The sequence below is a fragment of the Sminthopsis crassicaudata genome, chromosome 4 (assembly GCF_048593235.1).
Source record: "Sminthopsis crassicaudata isolate SCR6 chromosome 4, ASM4859323v1, whole genome shotgun sequence".
Lineage (NCBI taxonomy): Eukaryota > Metazoa > Chordata > Mammalia > Dasyuromorphia > Dasyuridae > Sminthopsis > Sminthopsis crassicaudata.
The window spans coordinates 332,915,051-332,938,247 of NC_133620.1; the positions used below are offsets into that span (position 1 = coordinate 332,915,051).

At 37.7% G+C, this 23,197-nt stretch overlaps 1 protein-coding gene across 7 annotated transcripts in view; it reads right to left on the reverse strand.

Annotated features, from left to right (window-relative positions):
- The window catches only part of SLC39A11 (solute carrier family 39 member 11), a 484,374-nt gene that overhangs the window by 411,917 nt on the left and 49,260 nt on the right, over positions 1–23,197 (reverse strand). The window contains exon 1 of one of the 7 annotated variants that reach the window (XM_074260643.1): positions 6,898–7,000. The exons of the other annotated variants lie outside the window; for them this stretch is intronic. The gene's annotated coding sequence lies outside the window, so the exon portion shown is untranslated. Of the gene's footprint in view, positions 1–6,897; positions 7,001–23,197 lie in introns of those variants that run through there. 7 annotated transcript variants of the gene reach the window in all.

The following is a 23,197-nucleotide window of genomic DNA, read 5'->3' on the forward strand; positions in this document are numbered from 1 at the left end:
TTTCTCAGGCCAGATAAATGCTTCTTCATGACCTTTTCTTGGCTCCCCCACTCCAAAATTGTACTTGAGGTATAATTTTAAAGTTGTTTGGAGGGGAATGTTGAGAAAATCCACCTGGGTTGTCTAATTTTCCAAGTTGGCTCCCATCAACAGCCTTTTTTCAACAATGGCCAACAAGAGTACCTCAAACCCCTCTCCCTTTACTGATGTGAATCCAAGCCCTTTGAGTCAAAGAAAATAAAGAAGGAGAAATGCAAGCATTAAGTCAAGCAGATGGCCTGCTCTGAAGGAGACTCAAAGCCATCACAGATCCCCACTGCTGCCAGACCAAAGGCAGTCTTTGCTTCTGACAATTCGGACATCAGGAAGTCAATGTCCATGGCACACACAAGAATACCCTTGTGTGCATGTCTTATTTCCCACCATCTTAGGATGATGTGAAAAAAGGGAAGTGGGGAGGGGAGCCCAGTCCCTAGGCATTTAATCATCACCCTACTGTTTCTCTAACTTTACAACCTCAAAACTAGAAGTGACCTGTACTTCTAAGAGTCAGAGACAGTGAGTACCAACAATGACTCTGAACTCTGCCATCCCAGGATTTGAGGCACAAAAATTCAGTGAAGGAATTTTTCTCCTTAAGAAGCAGAATTGCCCAGATAGAAAAAAGAATCACAAAATTTCATTGAAGAAAATAATTCCTTAAAAGTTAGAAATGGATACTCAAAATCCTATAGGAAATACATTTGATGCCCTTCTCCATGATTCAGTCATGTCTGCTGAAGTGAAATTCTCCCATCCCTTAGGTCAAGCGAATATAATAAAGATGACAATACTCCCTAAACTAATCCATTTATTTAGTGCTACACCAATCAAACTTCCAAGAAACTAATTTACAGAACTAGAAAAAATAACAACAAAATTAATCTGGAAGAACAAAAAGTCAAGAATTTCTTTTTTTTTCTCTATTTTTAAAGTTAATTTTATAATTATAATTTTTTTTGACAGTACATATGCATGGGTAATTTTTTTTTACATTATCCCTTGTACTCACTTCTTTTCCGAATTTTCCCCTCTCTCCCTCTACCCCCTCCTATAGATGACAGGCAATCCCACACATGTTAAATGTATTACAGTATATCCTAGATATTTACAATATATGTGTGTAAAACCAAACTTCTTGTTGCATAGTAAGAATTGGATTCAGAAGGTAAAAGTAACCTGGGTAGAAAGACATTAGTGCAAACAGCTTACACTCAATTCCCAATGTTCCTTCTCTGGGTGTAGCTGATTCTGTCTATCATTGATCAATTGGAATTGGATTAGTTCTTCTCTATGTTGAAGATATCCACTTCAATCAGAATACATCCTCATACAGTATTGTTGTGAAGTGTATAATGATCTCCTGGTTCTGCTCTTCACTCAGCATCAGTTTATATCAGTCTCTCTAGGCCTTTCTGAAATCATCCTGTTGGTCATTCCTTACAGAGCAATAATATTCCATAATATTCATATACCATAATTTACAATTGATGGGCATCCATTCATTTTCCAGTTTCTAGCCACTACAAAAAGGGCTGTCACAAATAAAAAAGTCAAGAATTTCAAAGGAATTAATGAAGAGAAAAGCAAATGAAGGTGGCCTAGCTATATCACATCTAAAACTATATTATAAAGTAGCAGTTATCAAAACCATTTGGTACTGGCTAAGAAATAGAGAAGTTGATCAGTAGAATAAGTTAAGCTCAAACAGGACAAAATAGTAAATGACTATAGCAATCTAGTATTTGAGAAATTTAAAGACCCCAGCTTTTGGGATAAGAATTCACTATTTGACAAAAACTGCTGGGAAAATTGGAAACTAGTATGGCAGAAACTAGGCATTGACCCACACCTAACACCATATACCAAGATAAGATCAAAATAGGTTCATGATTTAGACATAAAGAATGATATTACAAACAAATTAGAGAAACATAGGATAGTTTACCTCTCAGATTTGTGGAGGAGGAAGGAATCTGTGACCAAAGAAGAACTAGGGGTCATTATTAATCACAAAATAGATAATTTTTGATTATGTTAAGTTAAAAAGCTTTTATACAAACAAAACTAATGCAGACAAGATTAAAAGGGAAACAATAAACTGGGAAAACATCTTTACAGCCAAAGGATCTGATAAAAGGCCTCTTTTCTAATATACATAGAGAATTGGCTCAAATTTGTAATAGTTCAAGTCATTCTCCTATTGATAAATGGTCAAAGGATATGAACAGACAATTTTTAGATCAAGAAATTGAAACTATTTGTAGTCACATGAAAAAGTGCTCTGAAATGCTGCTATCCTTCTTTCTCTCTCCAGATTCACATCCCTATTCACCTCCTGTTCCACTGCTCCTTCTCAAAGTCCCACTATTAAAAAGCTTCCCTTTTTTCCTAGACCTCTTAATTTGGCAAGTATTTCTTCCTTAAATTAGTAAGCATTTATTAAATGCTTACTATATGCCATGCACTAAGTACTAGGGATGAATTCAGGGCACTGAATACAGGGAATACTAAGCCCTGGGAATGCAAAAACAATGAAGAAACTTCAGTCTTTTTACCTAATAAAAACATGCCTCCTCCCAGAAAACACAGAATCCTTAACCAACAAAACTGAAGGTTCTTTCATTTCTCCTGAAGCACTGAGTCAGGAGTCAGTCAATCAATCTACTAGCATTTATTAAGTACCTAAGTATATGCCAGGTACCCTGCCAACACTGGATAAAAAGGAAAAGGCATATGTGATGGCTCCTCACCATCACCATCTAAGACCCAACAGCCTCCCTTCCTCTGAGATTCACTCCATCTACTTTTGTCACTAAATTGAAGCCCTTGTCAGTCACCTATCTAATGTCCAGCTTATTCTCCTTTCTCACAAAGTTCAATCTTTCCACTCCTATTCCTACCTTCATACATGGGGACTTCAGAGGATATCCCTTTAAACACTGTTGTCTCCCCATTCATGAACCTTCTAAACTTTGATGATTTCTTTCTTCATCTCAGTAACACCCAAAAATGGTCATAACCTGAACCTGACCATTACCCATAACTGTTTACCTCTAGGACCTAGAATTATAAAACTCTTCTTCTTTATTACATAACCTCTTCTCCTTTCTTCTCTTATTCAACAAGATTTCCCTTAAACCTATTCTTCTGGTTCACTGGGAGCTATATCTTCTATCCCTATATGTTCTTCAAGTTAATTAGTTCTATTCCAACCTCACTTCTCTCCTCTATACTCTTGCCCTTATGATTAACCTTTTTAGTCATTTACTATCAACCTCTGAATCCCTTGCCTCATCATACCTTACACCAAAACCCCAATTCTGGGCTACCCACATTATTTATCTGCTCCACTGCCCCCAATGCACTGCTAACCACCCCTCAGCAGAATCACACGAGCGGGGCATCACTACATGATTTTATTTCAGCTGAATTCTCACTGCTGCACGGCAATTCTTTTGTCCTCGGACTCTCAACCACCTCTCCAGATCGGCTGTTCTAAAGCTCTTCTCTCCTAAACTTCCTATATCCTTTTCTCAGTCTCCAACTTTGCTTTTTACTTTATTGTTTAAGAAAGAGAGAGGCCATCTGCTATGAGCTTCCTCTCCTATCCTTCTCCACATCATAAAAGCCTCCATCTTTACAATTTACTATTTTTTTTTTTGCTATAGTCACTGACAAAGAAGTGGCCCTTCTCCTTCAACCTACCAACACCACTACTAGGTACAAATACTAAAAGAGATTTGAAAAAAAGAATTCGGAGCCAAGTTGGTGGAGTAAAAGCAGGAACTCCCCTCACCTTTCCCCCAAACCACTCCAAATTCTTTTAAATAATGACTCCAACAAATTAATAAAATTTAACATTATGTATTAACATATTAATATTAACATATACATTATATCATAATAATTATGTTAATATAATCCATTATATTAACATAATAATGTAACAAATTAAATAAATTTTATAATGTCAATACACCCAAGAAGAAAGAGTAGAAGATTTTCCAGGAGAAGTAAGACCAGAGGGGGGAGTCCAGAGCGCAGTCCTGGTGTGCTGAAGCCTTAGCCTCAACAAGGCTAGGTGTCAGCAAAGCAGCAGTACTGGAGGTTTCTGGACCTCTGAGCCAGGGGACAGGACAAGGAAGATTTGGAATATGATATTCTGAAGTGTAAGATTACAACCAAGAATCACCTACCTAGCAAAACTGAGCATAATCCTTCAGAAGAAAAGGTGCTCATTCAATGAAACAGAGAATTTTCAAACATCTGTGATGAAAAGACCAGAGCAGAATGGAAAATCTGATTTTCAAATACAGCACTCAGAAGAAGTATAAGGAAATAATAAGAAAAGTGATATCACAAGAGACTTAATTAGGTTTATCTGTTTATATTTCTACATGGGAGGGTGATACTTATAATTTATTAAAACTTCTCCTTATAATGGCAATTTAAATGAGTACACATAAATATATATAGATATATATAGAGAGAGAAAGCAGGTGTGAGATGACTATGAAGAGATAATATCTTTTAAAAAATTATTGAAATTAAAGGGGAGAGAGGGAGCACACTGAGAGAAAAGGAAGGAAGAAGTAGAATGGTGTAAATTATCTGCCATAAAAGAGAAGAGGGGGAAGCTTTTATAGTTAAAGGGGAAGAGGGAGAAGAAAGGAGGAGTGAGGGAATCTTACTCTCATCAGAATTAGCTCAAAGAAGAAATAACATACACACTCAATATGTTATAGAAATTTATCTCACCTTGCAGGAAATAGAAAGGGAATGGGATATGGAAAGGAGGGAAGGGTGATAAAAGAGAGAGCATATTGGGGGGGAGGGAGTGGTCATTAACAAAACACTTTTGAGGATGGGCAGGAAGAGAGAGAACAGAATAAATGGGGGAGATACAATTAGCAATAGTAATTGTAAAAAGAATTTTGAAGCAAATTTCTCAGATAATGTCTTAATTCTCAAACACTGAGGGAACAAAGTCAAATTTATAAAAAATAAAAGCCATGTCCAATTGATAAATGATCAAAAGAAATGATCTATGCTATAAATTCATGCATATCCTTTGACCTAACAATAGCACTATTAAGCATGAATATCAAAAAAGATTTTTAAAAATACAAAATATTTGTAGCAGCTCTCTGCTCAAGGAAAAAAATTGGAAATTGAGGGGACGCCCATCAATTGCAGAATGGCCAAATAAATTGTGGTATTTGATTGTCATTGAATATTGTTGTTCTATAGGAAGAGATGAGCAGGATGCTTTTGGGAGAATAAAACAAACTTGGAAAGTCCTCCATAAATTCAAGCAAAGTAAAATGTACTGTATGCAAAGTAATGGCAATGTTCTGGATGACCAGCTGTAAAGGACTTTGCTATTCTCAGCAATACAATGATTCATGACTACTCTGAAGAACTTATGATAAGAAAAAACCTATCCATAACTCAGAAAAGAAACTAATTGTGTCTGAAATCAGATTGAATCATACTGTCTCTTTTTAAAACTTTATTTTTCTTGAAGAGTTCTTTTTTTTTTTAATTGTGGTGGGAGATCTATGTTTTCTTTCACAACATGACTTCTGTGGAAATGTTTTGCACAACTTCACATTAGTTTCTTAATGGGAGCTGAGGCTGGGGATAAGGGAGAGAATCTGGAACTCAAAAGTTTAAAAAAAGTAAAAAAATGTTTTAAATAAAACTGGGAAAAACATTAAATGAATGAATAGACAAACAAATAAATAATAGGACGGAGGACAAACAATAATTTGTGAGTAGTAATAGTTACGTCACTGGGGGCCTAAATGACCAGTTACAATTAGGCAACAGAGCTCCCTCCCTTCCTCCCTTCCTTTCTCTCTCCCTTCTTGCCTCCCTCCTTCCCTTTTTTCTTCCCTTTCTCTTTCCCTTCCTTCCTCTCCCTTCCTTCCCTTCCTTCCTCCTTTCTTTCCTTCTTTCTTTCCCTCATCCCTTGCATCCTTACTTCCCTCTCTCCCTCCCTCCCCCTACCTTCCTTCCTTCCTTTTTTCTCCTCCCTTTCATGCTCCCTCCTCTTTCTTTGTCCACATAAGGAATCCTATCCTTACCTGCAGATGCTCTTCCCAAAGGAATATAAATTTTGATCTCTGGAACTTCGCAAAGTATCTTGGGGTTTATGAACTAGATTTCTTTTTAAGAATCATGTTTTATAAGAAGACTGAATATAAAAATACATAAGCTATGTTCACTTCTTTTTTCTGTTTTTTTATTTCCCCCATGGGTTTTCTTTTTGCTTTCTTTTTCTTTCCCAACATGATTCATAAAGCATTATGTGCATTAAAAATGAATAAAATTACAATTAAAAAAAGTTTTTAAAAAATCATGCTTTAAACCCAAAGTACTCTGGCTCTCTTTGATTGGCCAACAATAGGTCCCAGTCCATGCCTCACTAGGCCATTGTGGTTTGGTTTTGGTTTTGGTTGTTTTTTTTTAAAGAGGGTGTTGACTAGGTAGAAGGGGCCATTCTTGCACATTACGGCATCACCTCCCTGCTGTCATGGCTTCAACAACAAATGAATGCACATTCTCTTTTTCGGTGACCTCATTAGTTTCCTAGGATTCAGGTATCACCTTGATATAGACAATTCCCAAATCCAATGCCCTTATTATTCCTCTGACTTCTAGTCCCATAGTACCATCTATCTGTCTGGTGGACATGAGACCTCTAAGTGTCATTAAATGATTGAAATCTAAGTCTTCTGTACTAGCATTCTAGTTCTAGCATTGATTAATTAATGTAACTAAAAAATTCCTCTTCCAAGCTTCCTTATTTCTGTTTAAATCATCACCATCCTCTTAATGATTCAGACTCACCACCTGGTTATGTTCCACTTTTCCCAAGTCTCTCAAGTCCGTGCTAGACAAAAGTTTACAAGCAAAGTATTTCCTAAGGGCATCTGCATGAAAGCTTCAATCTTTTCCCTTTCTGGACAGTGCTTTTTGCATTTCTTTTATTCTCACAATTGCCTTTGCCTTGGTTAGATCTAGTTTAACCATGTTCCAAAAGACCTTTTTCAATGTCAACTTGTTTTCTTTGGCAGGAAAGACTCTATTCAAAGTAATGCACTCTGTTAATGCCAGGAAAAAGAGAAGGTTTAATGCAGTAGCCAATAAAGGAAAAGCCACAGTCTCTCCCTATTGCAATGCTTCCGATTCCACTAAATCCATCTAATTTTTGCAAGAATCTCAAACTTTGTATATTCTCATTTTTCAGATTAGAAAACACTTCCTTTCACTGCATAAAGAGATTGGCATTGTATGTTTAGCTCAAAGGGATCAGGATGTATTTAATATGACATTAATAAAACTGTCTTTAGTGTCTACCTCTCTTTCTGAACTTTCTTCTCCTCTATTCTATGGTTTTTTTCTTAAATGCTAACCAATGCTCTTTTTTTTTTTCTTTTATTCTTTTTTTTTTTTTTGCATCATTATCATCACCATCAATCCTCTTCCTTTCAAAAAAAAAAAAAAAAAAAAAAAAAGCCACTCTCCCTCAATATCTAATATATAGTCAAAAGGAAAAAAAAATACCTCATCACATAAGCTAAGTATGAAAAGACACATCTCATTTTGTACATTTAGTTCATCACCTCACTGCCAAGAGACAAAGGCATGAATGCTTCATCATCAGTCTTCTGAAGTCATAACTGACCTGGATTAATTAGACTTCTGAAATCTTTCAAAGCTGTTTCTCTTTACACTATTATGGTCTAAAGAGCTGGGGTCTACTAATCTTAGATCAACACACTCATAAAGGGCTCTAACTCCCAGATTTGTCCTACGTATAAAATCATGCCACCCATAACCACCTGGAAAGCTGCTCCTGGGCAGTTATGTATAATATTTCATCTCTCAGAAGGACAACAAAGGTTGAGACAATAGCCACAGCAATAGACCGGTAAAGGTCCCCTTTCAGTGTGTATGTATGGGAGTATGTGTCTAAATATCCCTGGTGAATAAATTTCATATTTAGATCAGTAAATTGTAGAGATGAAACAAGCAGATTCTCCCACTCAGTTCCTGTTTCTGGTCTGAAGCACATTCTGCTTTCAGCTCATTAATGAAAAGAGATGAAACACCGTAATCACATCTTTCTGGCTTCAGGTTACCCACTGTTGCTCTTCTTGGACGACTCACTATTTAGCCATCCTTTCAGGAAGCTACCTTTATTGAATCCTATTATTGTAATTACTGATATTATGTTTATATTACTATATTATTTATACTCATTAATATTATTATATTATGTAATCATATCCATTAATTACATTAATTAATCAGTGCTAGAATCGGAGCACAGAAGACTTAGATTTCAATTCTGCTCTGATACTTACCAGCAGTGTGACCACCAGGACAATATACTTGACCTCTCTGCAGCTTAGATCTGAGGCTGGTGGATGGCACTTCCACAATGACAAAATCAGAAGTTTCTAATCTATTAATTCTAGTTTTATTTACAAAGCTTTCACCAATGGGGCAGTTCAGTGGCACAGTAGATAGAGCACCAGTCCCAAAGTCAGGAGGACCTGAGTTCAAATCTGACCTCAGACACTTAACACTTCCTGGCTGTGTGATCCTGGGCAAGTCACTGAACCCCAACTGCCTCAGCAAAAAACAAAAAAAGTTTTCACCAACACTACCAGAATAGTTCCTTCACATGCACTCACTTGATAATCCATCTTCATCTGACAACTACTTTGGCATATTCAATAGCTTTTTATACTACCTCTTCCTCATCATTAAAACAATTAAATGCAGAGAAGAGGTCTACCTTACCCATCTTCTCTGAATCCTAGTCATTTTTAAGTTTTGGCCCTCCCTTGCCTACCACATCGCATTTTAAAAGGTCTCCCACATCCACCTCTTGCCTCTACTCAGAGTTATCAAGGTCACAGCCTTAAAACTCTCACTTGGGGTTCAATTGTCTTGACCAGTAATTGAGTGAATTTTCACCATCTGGTCCAGATCATCACACCATGCTTCACATGGCATCCATCCATCTACACTGGGTCATCTTGTCACCTACCTTGCTACAATGCATACGTCATCACCAGCACCTCCCCTTCCTACTTGCTGCTCTGAACAAAGCAATCAAATCAACCCTTTGGGAAGGGCATATCAAATGGCTGCCTTTTGGTTCCATTCCTGTAGCGAACTTTCTGGATCCATTCCTGTAGCGAACTTTCTGGATCAAATTCCCTTTCCGACTACTACTGTTTCCCACCTGTGTTGTTTTTTCCTATTAAAATATCAGTTTTGTGAAAGCAAGGATTTTTGATATTTGTCTTCCCAGTACTGTTCATATATATATATATATATATATATATATATATATATATATATATATATATATATATATATATATATATATATATATATATATAAAATTAGCTCTTGCTCATTCATTCCTAACTTATATTCACTAGCCCCAAGTCTCACTATCTTTTCTATATTGATAACTTACAAATCTAAGCCCCCAGCTTTCTGCTAAACCCTAAAGACATTTCCTAGTATTTACTAGACTTCTCCATCTGGCTCTTCTTCTGATAACTCAAATTGTCAGAACTAAAGTTATCTTCTCCAACTCCTGCCCTAGGCCCCTATGTTCCTACTGATTTAGCCATCTCTATAAGTAGCACCGAACAGATCTCCCCAGGCTGGAAACTATGGAATCCTCTTTTTTTTTTTTTTTTATTATAACTTTTTATTGACAGAACATATGCCTGGGTAATTAAACATTATCCCTTACACTCACTTATGTTCCAACTTTTCCCTTCCCTCCCTCCACCCTCTCCCCTAGATACCAGGCAGTCCCATACATGTTAAATATGTTATAGTATATGCTAGATACAATATATGTGTGCAGAACCGAATTTTTTGTTGTACAGGAAGAATTGGATTCAGAAGGTAAAAATAACCTGGTAAGAAAAACAAAAATGTAAACAGTTTACACTCATTTCCCAGTGTTCCTTCTCTGGGTGTGGCTGATTCTGTCCCATCATTGATGAATTGGAACTGAATTAGATCTTCTCTTTGTCGAAGATATCCACTTCCACCAGAATACATCCTCATAGAGTATTGTTGTTGAAGTATATAATGATCTCCTGGTCCTGCTCATTTCACTCAGCATCAGGTCATGTAAGTCTCTCCAAGCCTTTCTGTATTCATCCTGCTGGTCATTTCTTACAGAACAATAATATTCCATAATATTTATATACCACAGTTTATTCAGCCATTCTCCATTTGATGGGCATCCACTCAGTTTCCAGTTTCTGGCCACTACAAAGAGGGCTGCCACAAACATTTTGGCACACACAGGTCCCTTTCCCTTTGGGATATAAGCCCAGTAGTAGCACTGCTGGATCAAAGGGTATGCACAGTTTGACAACTTTTTGGGCATAGTTCCAGATTGCTCTCCAGAATGGTTGGATTCATTCACAACTCTACCAGCAATGCATCAGTGTCCCAGTTTTCCCGCATCATAGAATCCTCTTTAATTCTTACACTTCTCTCACCTGCCACATCTAGTCTGCTACTAAATGTCAGCCGTTCTACCACAACAAATTTATACCTACCCATCTGTCCTTTCCACTGATACTGCTATCACCCTAGTTGAGATACTTATTACCTCTTACCTGGATTTTTCTGACAACCTCTGCCTACAATCTCTCCTCTCTCAACTCCATAATATAATACTCCTGACAAAGCATTCCTCCCAAAGCACTTCTGGTGCCACAGTTAACAACCTTATTCAAAACCACCAATATCTCCATTGCTGATCTATCGTTCAAGTCTCTTAAGTTTGTTGTTGCAGGTTGTCCAGATCTGGTCTTACATACTCCAAGAAATAGCTCAGTATAATGGTAAGGTCATCATCTTAGAATCAGAAGACCCTGATTCAAAGACAGCTCTAACTTCAAGCTGTGGGCAATCACATAGCCAGACAAATGTTCAGTTAACCCTGTCAGGCCACCTAGACAGGGTACCGGTCTCCTAGTTCCTTGTCACTAACCAGAGTTCTTATGTAAATTGTGCACTCACATAGCCAAGATACCTCCCTGGAATGCTAATGAGTAGACAGATGCCTCGGGTAGATCATAGTAGGATCCTAAGGTCTTGAGGTCAGCCTCCTTCTCCCTCCATATCTAACAGATGGGCAGGCTCATGCTCATGAATGCAGAGTAAATATGACTTTCACTGAATACATGTGAACTATTCAAATTTCCTGCTAGAGTTGCTGTGTGCCAGCCAAAGTAAATGATTCTGTCCTTCTCCTGCCAGCCAGCCCCTTCCTTCCACCTGGAACCCTCAATCCTCCACCTTTACTTCTACCCATAGAAATCCTGATGCTGACTTCCTAATGCACAGGCCTGATCAAAGCTGATCTTCCTAAAGCACAGGTCTGACTGTCTCTTTCTCTGTCTCTTGGTATCTCTCTGTCTCTGTATCTCCCTCCCCCCATCCCCTTCTCTCTCTCTCTCTCTCTCTCTCTCTCTCTCTCTCTCTCTCTCTCTCTCTCTCTCTCTCTCTCTCACACACACACACACGCACACACACACACACACACACACACTTTCACCAATTCCAGTGGCTCTCTATTACCTCCAAATATAAGAAAACTTTGAGACGGTAAACTCTAGAATTGGGAATAGAGAAGGGGAAGCCCCAAGCAAAAGCTGGCTCTTTAAACTAAGTCTTGAAAGAAACCATGGATTCCAAAAGGTGGAGATGAAGGGAAGAGATGGAGAGATGGAGGTAGGGAACAAAGCAGGAGGAGAGAGAGACAGAGAAACAGAGAGAGACAGAGACACAGAGAGAAAGAGAGAGAGAGAGAGAAAGAGAGGGAAGGAAGGAGGGAAGGAGGGAAGGAGGGAAGGAGGGAAGGAGAGGAAAGAAGGAAGGGACAGGGAGGGAGAGGGAGGAAGGGAGGGACGGAGGGAGGGAGGAAAAGATATTGTGGTAGTAGAAAAACCTGACAACTGACTGGATATAGGGATGAATGAGGAGAAAACAACAAGGATTACAAGTTACAAAACGGGGTGACCAGAATCATAGTGGGACTCTCAACAGAAATAGATAATTTCAGGGAGACAGGTGGTTTTGGTTTAAAAGGTAAAGAGTTCTGTTTTAGATACATAGAGCTTGGGGGGGGCTTTGGGTCCAATAAGAAGTTTACGGTGGATAAGTAACAGCTTGAGCCCATATAGAAATAGATAGAAATGATAACTGGATCCATGGAAAATATGATGTCACCAAATGATAAAGATAAAGCAGAAAAAGAAAAGACCTAGGATAAAGTCTTTAGTAAACCCACAGTCGGGGGGCTAGAAACTGCCAAAGAGTTGGGTTTGATTTCATATTTGTCCTGCTTCCCCAGCCAGTCCCCTCATATTATGTTATCCTGCTTTTCAAAACTCAAGGCAAATCCCTAAAGGAATTCCTATCTGATAGTGTTAATAATTTCCTTCTAGTGTCAGTGGCACCAGAATGGAGTAATTTAAAATAATCAGCCAAATGTATAGTCCTCAGCAGGTAAACCAATTTTTTTCTACATTGGTATTCATTATGGGAGACTTTCATTCTGTAAATATAAAATAATTTGTGGGAAATTCTCCTAAGGGTTGGATTGGAGTACTCCCTCAAATGGGTGCAATTAAACATTGATTTATTAGTCCAAAAAAAAAAAAAAGGTAGAGATAGCACCTAAAAATATTTACTTATTTGTAAATCAAATTAAAAAGGAAGACTCATTGAACATTGAACTCAGAACACACAATAATGAATGGGAGCACCTTCTGAAGCAAGCACCTGACGTCATACTAATCTGGGGATATTAGAACATGCAGTCACTCCAATGCATCCTTATTTTCATCCACAATGTTCCCTCCAGCAATACAAATCAGAATCCTGGGCAACTTTTGGCCATGCCCTCCAATAAGTTTTCCAGCAGGGTCTTCCTCAATGTCTATTGACAGAAACTTGTACTGACATACAGTCATCCCCCAAATATTCAATGTGACCAACCCAACTCAGCAACATAATTGGAATAAGCTGGAGTGAAGAGTCAGAAAAACTTGAGCTCAAATCCAGGACCCAGGTATTTATTAGCTCTATGATCTTTGACAAGTCATTCAACCTCTCTTAACCTCAGTTTCTCTATCTGTAAAATGGAGATAATAACATCACTTAATTCACAGGGTAGTTGTGAGATTAAATAAGATAACAGGTAAAGTATTTAAAGTGCTATAAAAATGCTAACTATTAACTTTTTAAAGCACACATAGTATATTTAATATATTAATGCCATGAGGACACAAAATATAAACTGTTCTATTCTGATCAAATGTTCAGCAGCTCAGTTCAGAGTCGGGTCATCCTGCTACCATTATTTCCCTTGAGTTGATTTTGACTCACTCTCCTTGGGCTCAGGGAGTTTCCATAGCATCCTTCCCTGTGCCAACAGCCATCATCCCCATCAGGACAGAAGTGTGACTCCACCTGAACAGCAGTTGATCACCAACTCCAAAGGGACATCTCAGTTCTGAGGTAACCTGAATGGCACCAGGCCACCAATCCATCATCATCTTCTAAGTGCTAGCCAATTAGTAGACAACTGTACCAGCTGTTAAAGGCTCTCCCCAAAACCCTTGTTTCTAGCTCCAAGCTGTTTCTAATGCTGGCAGATCAGGGAACAGATCCTGCCAACTTCTGACAAGGAGGTGATTACAAGATACCAAACATGATTCTGATCCTATCCAGGAAGAGCTCCAGTGATCTTGGCTTAATTGCTTAACAAATGCTTGCTGACTGAATGTCTGATTGATTAATTCATTTCTCTCAACTGAGGGGGAACACCATTCCAAACCATTAGTTAGTTCCTTGGTCCTCTCCCCCACCTAGGCTCAAAAGAAATAATCAAAGAGTCAAACGGATGATGTATGGTGAATGTGAGTTTAAGGTGAAGGTTCTTAAATTTTTTGTGTCATGGTCTCTTCTGGCAGTATGATGAAGCTCATGGAACCCTTCTCAGAATGACATTTTTAAATGCACAAAATATATAGGATTATGAAATAAACCAATAATATTGAAATATAGTTACCAATTTTTTTAAACCCCCAAGATCCAGGTTAAGAAGTCATTAGAAAGAAGTCATCAAGAGAGATTGTGAAAGCAATAACCAATTTTTAGTCACTGTTATTTTAAAGTCAGTAGGCAATAGAGAATGAATGTACCTACATATGAGAGAACATGTATGCAGCATAGATGAATATAAATGGATATATGTGGTTGCATATGTTTAGGGGCATGCAAACAGTTGTCAATTTGCTAGCCCACATCCTGCACAAGCATCAATGACCAATGATGTTATAGACCTTCAAACTCCCAATCCACTTCAGCAAGTACCACTTATGAACCCATTATAACAAGTAGGTAGCATGGTTAATAGATGGAATTCTGGGCCTAACATTCAGAATGGGGATTACAATCCTGTCTCTTACACTTACATTTGATCCTAGCCTTGAGACACATCTAAGTTACTAACCAGAAAAAACCTGAACTGGGGGAAAAGTTCTCATACCAGGAGTTCTCCTTCATAGATAAAACATTTGTCCATATATGTGTCAAGTATCCAAACCAATCATATGAGTGTTTGCTGGCCAAAATAATCTCACTTAGCCCATCTCTTCCACACCTCACTTTCCCCATTCCTCCATAAGGCATCAGAGGGACACAGCCCATCTCTCACCATACACAGATCCTTCAATCCATTTTATAAATCTGAGAAATCCTTAAATTAGAGACATTTCCTGACATAAATACATCTGATAATTTGGCATAATTAAATCTCTGAAAAATTCCTTATCTGTTTCTTAGAAATAACAAGTTTACCCACGATTAGTGTCTTTATCAAAAGTATCAAAAAAGATGAGTCTTCTTATATCCCCAGATGGAAGAATTCCTCACTGCAGATTTGGAGACTTCATGCCAACATTTCAGGCATATACAATAAGCACATAATTGGAATATAAAAATCAAAATGGCTCTTAAAAAGCTAAAGAAATATCATGAGTGTTCTTTTGATTAACATGACTTCTTCTCAAACAATTGGGTCAATGTACTCACTAAAGCAATATGAGATGCTATGTCCCTTAAGGATGAGTTAACACATATAAAGTACTTTGCAGACCTTAAAACACTACATAAATACTGGCTATTGTTATCGTTACCATTATTCTTTTTTTTATTTACCAGATATATGCATCGGTAATTTTACAACATTGACAATTGTCAAACCTTTTGTTCCAACTTTTCCCCTCCTTCCTCCCACCCCTTCTCCCAGATGGCTAGTTGGCCAATGCATGTTAAATATGTTAAAGTATATGAACTAAATCAGTTCTAATAGAGCAGTAAGAAACTGAACCAGCTACACCCAGTGAAAGAACTCTGGGAGATGACTATGAACCACTACATAGAATTCCCAATCCCTCTAATTTTGTCCTCCTGCATTTTGGATTTCCTTCACAGGCTAATTGTACACTATTTCAAAGTCTGATTTCTTTTTGTACAGCAAAACAACTGTTTGGACATGTATACATAGATTGTATTTAATTTATACTTTAACATATTGAACATGTATTGGTCAACCTGCCATCTGGGGGAAGGAGTGGGGGAAAAGAGGGGAAAAATTAGAACAAAAAGTTTGGCAATTGTCAATGTTGTAAAATTACCCATGCATATATCTGGGTAATAAATAAATTACTATTTATAGTAATAAATAAAATAAAAACTATTTTTAAAAAAAGAAAAGAAAATGACCACATCCATCAGAATTGATCATTATACAGTATTGTTGTTGAAGTATAAAATGATCTTCTGGTCCTGCTCATTTCACTCAGCATCAGTTGATGTAAATCTCTCCAGGCCTTTCGGAAATCATCCTGTTGGTCATTTCTTACAGAACAAAAATATTCCATGATATTCATATACAACAATTTATTCAGCCAAACTCCAATTGATGGGCATCAACTCAGTTTCCAGTTTCTGGCCACTACAAAGAGGGCTGCCACAAACATTCTTGCACATACCATTATTCTTATTAAGGGCAAAACTTCCTGGATTTTCCCCAAGAAGGTACACTCAAACTTCCCCTGAAGAGATTTATATAACCAATTTTTCATGAATCAGGCCAATTAATGGTTGGATAACCAAACCAAAATAAATAAAAGCCACAGATTATAGAACATCATCTCCGAGCTACTGGCTACAATCTACAACCACATCACTAAGAACAAAGGCAGAAAAACAGTATCTTGTTTTCATTTGTATAAAGTGCTTTACATTCAAGCTGTTTTTGCAAAGGTTACCAAATGCAGTTCTCCTTTGGATATGTTATTTGATATCCTATACCTAGAGTTCTATAACTACTTCTGGTCATCGATGTGAGTCTTTCTTCCAGGTGTGCAGAATGTAACCCAGCCATCTCATCTTGCCCACACTCTTATCCATGGTCTTCCATAAATCTACCACATGAAATACTTCCTCTAGATTGCCAGACATTGCAGAAATATCAACGAGATACAGGGGCTTTAAGCAGCCTCCTCATTGCAATTTCCTTTTAATATCCTTTTCCTTCATGTGGTTCTACTCTGATAGCTCACAGCATAAAGATGGCCTAGGTTCTCAAATACTAGAGAAGGGCAGTATGACCTCCACCAGGGCCTGCCATGGCTGAAAGACTTCATATACATCCCCAGAAAACTAGCTGGGTGTGCTTTTCTAGGAAGAGCCTACTTAAGTACAGAAAAGCTCATCACTGCAGAGCAATGAATTCTTTCTCAAAGCATAAAAATTTAAAGTACAAGAAAAGTTAAAAATATATTTTAGATATTTAAGATATTTATTGCCAGAAATCTAGACCAACCAAAAAATACCTAAAAGGCATTGATAGACAACAAGGATCTTTGCCCTTCTAAGACCTCCTGCTAAGTCTCTGGGATATTCCTTGGTCTGTGGCAATGAGTCATATGGAGGCCATGTCTCACTGGAAAGTGCGATTCCCCCAGGTACCTGTTGGTTTTTCATAATGTCTCCCTTCCATTCAGTCCCTTGTTAGGAAAATCCAACCTTCCCCTTCTTTTATACCCAAGCATAGAGAAGACAACACTTGTGATCTCACTTGTATAGGGAATCCCCCCAGATCATGGAACTCCCTCTCCTAAGGCAGGTGGGCATCATACCTTCCTTAAGCTCTATTTATGAAGTGGATTCTCCATACCCAAATTCACCTTATTGAGTCTATGAGAAAAACAATACCTATAACAAAGAGTTGAGAAAGACAGTGGAATGTAGTAGATGAGGGGCTAGCTATGGTATTGAGAAGAACTGGGTTCAAGACCCACTTCTAACATTCATTAGGTAGATGATTTAACCTTCCAGGCAACTCTAAGATCAAGTTAAAGATCAACTGATTTCTATTAGTGGAGAGTTTCCAAGCTAAAAGTCCTCACATAGACTGAAGCAAGAGTTCTGGGCCAAAAAAAAAAAAAAAATGAAATGAAAAACTCTGCTTTTCTTAAGAAGAAACTGAAATATTAGCGATGAAGAGAGAAATTTTATTCAGGCACAGATTTTATTTATTTATTCAGATACAAAGACCCTATAATGAATAGAAAATTACTTTTGGTAAGCATACCCCACCCTACATAAGGTTCTACTGTTTTTGAATTCTATTAAGTCCATAAAAACGATTATCACCCACTGGTTCATGTTCTCTATCACTTGCATCTTCATATGCAAAGTGATCTATAAAATACTCCCAAAACACATATTCTCTACCTATTAAAAGTCCTATGCATAGACAATCACCTCAGGTCTTTTTCTCCCTCCTAAGTACAATATTTGACCTATTTCCCTTTGTTTATGCATTTATCATATATGTGTATGTGCATATGTATGTCATTTTTGTTTAATATAATATAAATATAATATTAAAATATGTATACATGCATATTTGGGGGAAATATATATGTGTATGTTTTTTACCACTCCCAATTCTCTCAAGAAACTAGCTTACTTAGATCCAGAACTATCACAACTGATTTCTGCACAGGAAGAGCAGAACTTCCTGAACTGAGACAGGACATTGATGAAATGGCACAATACCAAAAATGTTTCATGGCTTTTCCTTCTATCCCCTAGCCCAGTGGTTTAAGATCAAGAGTTCCTGTGATGTGAGAAAGAATTGCTACCCCATCTACTTCTCTACAATCCCTGAAAAACTGTTATCATTTCTCTATTTGCCAAGTCCTGGGGAAATTGAGATAATTGAGGCTTATGAACTCATGTCAAGAGCTTAGGTACCCAGAAAGCAAAGATCAAGCACAGAGGGGCAAGCTATCAAAGCTCTTTGATTCCTAATGTTTTATCTCCCTTTTATCCCTTTCTCTGGATGACGAGGAAAGAACCTTAAACAGTCATAATAAATGGGGCAAGACGGACATAGAGTTAGAAGTGTGTGAAGGCTATACAACCCAATACCTTAATTTAACAAATGAGGAAACTGAGATCTAGAGAGGGATGTGAATTGCTCAAAGTCTTACAGGTAGTCAGTAACTGGCAAAACAAGACAAGTCAGTTGATTAAATAAGGGTCGATCAATAAATAAGTACTTATTAAGCACCTCCTCTGTGCCAGGTATTATGCTAAGAATCCAGGATGCAAGTACAAGTACAAAAGTGCAAGTACAAGTACAAAAGTGCAAGTACAAAGGATGAAAAAATCCTTTCTCTAAAGAAGTTTGCGCTATAATAGGAGAGTCAACATTTACATTATATAAATGGACATGGCACTAATAGAATATTAATAATTACAAGTAATACACAAAATAGATATAAGGTAGTTCATGAGGGAGGTCACCAGAGGCTGGGGTGATCAGGAAAGGCTTCATGCCGAAGATGGCTCAGCTGCATCTTAAAGGACGCAGAGGTTAAGGAAGGAATGCATCCCAGGAATGGGAGGACAGCTTTTTGTGCAAAGGCACCCAGATGGGAAGAGGATCCTTTGCAAGGAGAAGAAAGAAGACAATCTGGTAGGATCAAAAAGTAGGAAAGGGGGAGGAATATCCAATGAGGCAGGAAAGATATATTGGGAGCCAAGCTGCATAGGGCTTTATTTCTTTTTAATTTTTTTTTTTTTTACAATTAACAAGCATTTGTTTTCTTATCCTCCTATCTTCCTCCTCATCTAGATGCAAAAATTCCTTACAACAAATATACACAGGCAAGCAAACTAAATGTCTGCCTTGGCCATGTCCAAAAATATATGGCCATCTCTACACCCTGAGTCCATCTTCTCTCAGGAGGGGCTGGTTGCCATTCTTCATAATCAATCTTCCAGAATCATGGTTGATTATTGCATTCATTACAAGTCTTAAGTCTTTCAACATCCATTTCAAGTCCATATTTTCAACAGTTATAGTATAAAATGTTTTTCTGGTTCTGCTATTTCATTGTACATTAGTTCAGCCAAGTGTTTCTAGTTTTCTCATCCCATTTATCATATCTTACAGTATAACAATATTCCATTACATTCAATTATATAATTTGTTCAGTCATTCTCTCCAATTGATGAGTACTCAGTTTGTTTCCAGTTCTTGACTACCATAAAAATCTGCTCCAAATATTTTTAATACATGTTAGACCTTTTCTCCTTTCTTGGATCTCTTTGGCGTGTATATATCTAACAGTACTAGGAACTGGTTAGCAGTATGCACTGTTTAGCAACATTTGGGGCAGAGTTCCAAATTGCTTTCCAGAATGGATGGACCAATTCACAGCTCCAGCAACAGTGCATTAATGTGTTGTTTTTTTTGCAGTACTTCCAGCATTTGTCATTTTCCTTTTCTGTCAACTCTGCCTACGTGAGTGTGAGACATAACCTCAAAACTGCTTTATTTTGCATTTATCTAATTATTAATGATTTGAAGTACTTTTTTCATATGGCGATAACTAGCTTTGATTTCTTTCATGGAGAACTGCCTGTTTATATCCTTTCACTGGATTTCGACCAGATCAATTATTGTCTGAAGAAATTTTAATCATTCGCTTAAAAATATGAGACCTTTAATCAAAGAAACTTGCTACAAGGATTTTTTCCCCTTAGTTTTCCATCCCAATTTTGATTGCATTAGTTTTGTTTGTGCAAATACTTTTAAATTTCATATACTCAAAATTGTTTACTTTATCTTCTGTTTCTCTGAATCCTTTGATTATAAATTGTTCCCATCTCCATAAATCTGAAAGATAATTTTTTTTTTTCCTTGCTTCTCTAATTTGTTTAAAAAGTGACCTTTTATGTCGAGTTCATATATCTATTTGGAGCTTATCTAGTTAAATAATGTGAGGGGGTTGGCCTAAACCTAATTTCTGCCATATTGTTTTCCAGGTTTCCGAGCAGTTTTTGTCAAATAGTCTTTATTCCAGTAGCCAAGATCATTAAATTTATTGATATTCGCCTACTAGGCTCATTTGCTTCAGTATTATATGTCTGTGCAGAGCTTTAAAAACAAAGAAGAATTCATATTTTCTCCAAGAAGCTTCTGGAATTGATTTGAGTAGGGCAGTCCCATGATCAGATTTGGGTTAAAGAAAATTATTTTGGAGGCAGTATACAGGGTGGACTGAAGTGGACCAAGACTAGAGGCAAAAATCATCTAATGAAGAATGGATAAGAGCCTGAATTAAGGTAGAAGCTGAACGTAGAGGCAAATTTTAATTTGCTGTACGGGGTCCAAGACAGTCCACATTCCCAAAACAAATTCAGAAAGTTCTTATTAACAAAAGAGACATAATCAGATATCTAGCGCTGTCATACTCACACAGAGCAGTGTCTTTATTAGAAAGTACTCTTGCCCCATCTAATTCCATTGGGCAGCAGGAGCCAGGGACTGAGGACTTGTCACTCCAAACAAAGCATTCTGCTACATTTAACATCAAACACTCTGTCAGGGCTTTCTTTTCTATGCAAACACATCAAGGCCTTAAATCATATACTCCAGGGAAAAGTTGAAACCAATGACTCTCAGCACATAATTAACGTCTTGCTCTCATCTCCACTCAGGAGAAAAATAAAATCAGCTCTCTAGTGAATGTCATGACTGTTTAGTTCTGACACCATAGACAGAATGCGCTATGATGGCCAAAAAATTTAAAAATCTCCTGTCACCTCTCACTGCCTGAGGCCAGTTGCTTTTTACATACAGGAGACCAGCGAGGCAGCAGAGGGAGGACAAGATCTTCATGCCCTGGTGCCAGAAGGCTCCTGCTGGCAGGTTTGCCCCAAATCTGGGGGGTAGCCTGACTGCGTGTAGCTGCAGAATTCTAGGGCACCAAATGCCACGACAACTAAGCAAAGAAGAGGCCAGATTTTGTTTTTCTCCCTCCACAGACCCAGAGCAGATCTAATATTTTTCTTTGCAGCTTCCAGATATTCAGCAAATAAAGATTAATCAGGGCTTTGAATCAATAGTCTAGGTTTCTGAGCCACCAAACTGGCTAGGAATTTAGAAACAGAGAATCAAGACAAAGAAAATATGGAAAAAAGTGACTGATAAACTGTCTCTCAATACAAAAGCACTTCTGTGTAAACAGCAATGGTGAGGTCACTGGGCATTTAAAAGATTATTTAGAAGCTAAACCAATAGCAATGGACCCAGACGATCTTTCTGGAAGAGCAGAGAAGGGAAGGCAGATCCTGAGGCAAACGTAGTAAACTCTGGCGGTTTGAATGTTGGGATGATGGCTCTTATCAGGCAACCCAAAACTATTCTCACCGGGGCATTTCCCAGGATTCCACTCACTCCAGGGCAGTAGCATTTTCCTATGAATTTCCCTGACCAAGACAACATATTTTCACAAATATCACTTCCTAAGGAAAAAAGGTTACTGCTATAAGTATGTTCAAGAATGTCTATGTTCTGTTTAACATATATTGGATGGGGTGAGGGGAAAGGAAGTAAAATTTGGAACACAAGGTTCTGCAAGGAGATACACAGAAAAATTATGCATGCATATGTTTTAAAAAATAAAAGGCTTTAATAAAAAAGAAAAAAGAAAGAAAGTATATGTTCAAGGCTTTTCTAACTCCGCAGGGCTTCCCAAAATAATGGGTCTGACCCCCTATCTGATAAAAAGTTGCATTCATTGAAAGCATCTTTCTGTGCAGAATAAAGCATTCATTTTTCAGACACAGCCGTTGTGCAGATTTGTTTTGTTGATTATAGTTATTTGTTGCAAAGGAAGGTGTTGGGGGAATGGGGCAAAAGAGATGTAAGGAAAAAGTGATGCTAAAAAAAAAAAAGAAAGAAGAAAAACATTAATAAAACATTTTTAAATATACAAAAAATGAGCAGAAGGAAATCCATAAGGGGGCATAGACAAGCAGGGCAGTACTAATATTAGCATATTAAATTTAATATATGATTTTATGTAACCTCCCTTTGAATGGCACCCTAAAGAAAATTTTGTACTTCATGCTATATACTCAGAGGGAAACATCTCTCTGGATTGGCTGAGGGACTGCTGACTTAGTTGAGTAATAAAGACAGCTGGTGGGAGAGTCCCATGGAGAGAAGCAGTCAAAAGAGATAAACATGCCAGATAAGAGTCTGAACTCTGCCCCCAATGTGCCAACCTCACAGCTCCCATCCATCCAGTAAGGTTGCCCAATTAGCTTCCTTCTCACTTGTGTGACAGTCTGGTTAGACTGAGGCGGAGAGAGAAGGACCACATAAACAAAAACAGCCTAAATGACCAATGGGTCTATTCAGTGCACCCTTCTGACACCAAAAGAAACCAACCAACCCCCATGTTGATCCTTAGCTAGTCTACTCAGATTGTTTCCACTGTGTGCTTACCCTGGATGCATGTATTTGCAAAAGCTGTCAGCTTCCTTAATCAACTTTACTGATCCTAATTTCCTTGGTCATTTACAATCAGCTCACAAAGTCAAAGACAGGCCTGTAGCCCAGGATTATCACATATGCTATGTCACCCCTTATAATCAAAATCAATGCAAAGACTCTGAGCGGCAATGCAATAATGGTCAGGGGACATGA